Below are 2,313 nucleotides of genomic sequence, written 5' to 3'. Positions count from 1 at the left end.
GGGGGGGGGGCAACCACATTAAGATCAGTGGGTCCCCAAGCGGATGCGTTGCGGCGAGCTGTATATGCAGACTAAGGCGGCTGACTTCAGATCGGCTAGGCTGGGGCCTAAACAGCTGACAGGTGTCGCCGCAAGTGCCGGGAGAGCTGCCGTTCGGCCCGGGGTGCACCACGGTACTGTACAGCGGGTGGTGCATCGTGAGCACCTCGTGCCTCGTGCGCTACTGGTCATGCCTCACGGGACGGGGGGCCGATTATACACCGCCAAGTACCTCAGAAATACCTTCAAAAAAACGAAAAGCTTTTTACGAAATGCGATAACATTGTTGATTCCTGCTGGACCTGCTGCACGCGGAGCAGCAGCCGCAGCAGCCGCGCGGCCCTGGCCATCTGTCAACGCGGCCGAGAGCAAGGGGGCTGGCGGCCTGCGGCCTGGACGACCTGGAAGCTGAAGGCCGCCGCCGTCGCGCCGTCGCACCTGCCTTCCAGAGGGAGAGAGAGAGGGGGGGGGGCGAAGGGGACATAGGAGAGAGCGACAGAGAAAGAGATATACTAATAGCGCTCACTCCGTCTTTAGTTTATATCCCCCCTCGAGGAGAGCTGTGCGCGACCGCGTGAAAGAAAAGAGCAGAAGGCGGACGTATGTCTTGCTCTTCCACTTTTGAAAAGGGCAGCATTCAGAAGGCCGGCGGCAGGTTTTTTATTTTATTTTTTCTTCGTGGAGGACATGTTGTCCGTCCTGCTGCTGCTGCTGCTGCTGCTGCTGCTGCTGCTGCTGCTGCTGCTGCTGCTGTGTGTGTGTGTGTGTGTGTGTGTGTGTGTCGTTGTATGAACTCTGGCCCGGCCGGCGGCCGTGGTGACGACGGCGGCGCGTTCCTTTCGTTCTTTTCACCGACGAGACGCCTGCTAGACCTCGCGGCGCGATGACCCTCTCCCCGCCCCGCCCCGCTCATCTGCATACAGACGAGAAGACAATACACCGCCGGCGTGGCCGCTCGCCCGAGAACACTGCTCGCCCCGCCCGAAGTGGTCATCGTCGTGTCGTTGTCTCAATAAACGACGCCGTCCTGGTGGGCGTCGTCGGCGTCCGAAACGTCGTAAGTACGTGGCGGCGGCGGCAGCACAGGCTGCAAAAACAAAAAATGTATTCTTTGCCTTACTTTTTGAGGGGGAAAAAAGAGAGAAAATATAGACATAACGAGATTGGTATGGCGGTCGTGTGTGCGGGGGCTTAGTGTATGCAGAGAATATTTTCACCTGCCACAGCTCACCTGTGCCCCCCAGCGACAGCGGCGGAAAAAGAGCCAGCCAGCGACCCAAACGCTCTCCTGTTTTTTCTTTCTCTTTTTTTTTGCGGTGCTTTGTAGCCACCCGCGTCAACGGCTCGCGGCCGGGCCAAGGGCCGGGCGGCCCGGCGGTGCCAGCGGCGACACCGCGCCCGCCTCAAAAACGACACGGAAAATGACGGCTGCGCGGCGCGAGCACCGAACAACAGGAAGGAGGGTTCAACTTATATTGAGCGAGTGCAAGCGAGACAAGATCTGCAGACTATTCTGCCGTACGTCCCCCGCCCACTCGCCCAATGGACGGCGAGTTGAGGAGGGGGCCGCGCCGGGCGGGATGCATCGGGGTCCGAGTGATGCTGTACCGCAACGCACCTGGGGCGGGCGGGCTGGCCTACCCGCCCAGGGGCTCAGCGTGCGGCCGGCCGGGCATTGGGCCGGCCCCGGCATACAAGGAAAATAGGCACTATAGCCCCGCGGACCAAAAAAGTATTTGGGGATGCATGAGATGTGAGCGTGTGGGAGAGAGAGAGAGGCACGCGGAGAGGGACTGGGAGAGACGCGCGGTGGAGGTGGAGAGGAGAGACTCGCGCGGAGAGCTACCCAAAATGTTTTCGTGGAATTCCCGCGCGCGACCGCGGCTCTGCCATGGACGGGCACGCCCGAGCACGCCGCCCTCTGTCACGAGCACCATCAATAAGTTTTGTGTGTCAGGCGCGCGAACAGGAAAAAAAAAAACACTTTGCGACATTGTAATGTACACATCACTCGGACTCGGGCGAAACCTTGGGAAAAATTCAAGTGGCCGCGCGTCTTACTCGGCAGTCGTTTTTACCTGTAGTGGCTTACTTTCCTCGTCGTACCTCGTCGAATATGGAATAGTAACACATAACAGAGGGGCGGTGGGGAGAAGGGGGTTGCAGGGGGTTGAAATAGCCGCAGACGTGAGGCAACAGCGAAATGTCCTGCTAGCCGGGGTCCTTCAGAGCAGTACTGCTCTGAAGCGGGGTCTCTGCGTCTCGTCCCGCCCC

The sequence above is a fragment of the Frankliniella occidentalis genome, unplaced genomic scaffold (assembly GCF_000697945.3).
Source record: "Frankliniella occidentalis isolate FOCC.00 unplaced genomic scaffold, Focc_3.1 Scaffold16, whole genome shotgun sequence".
Lineage (NCBI taxonomy): Eukaryota > Metazoa > Arthropoda > Insecta > Thysanoptera > Thripidae > Frankliniella > Frankliniella occidentalis.
Note: the sequence above shows the minus strand (reverse complement) of the source record.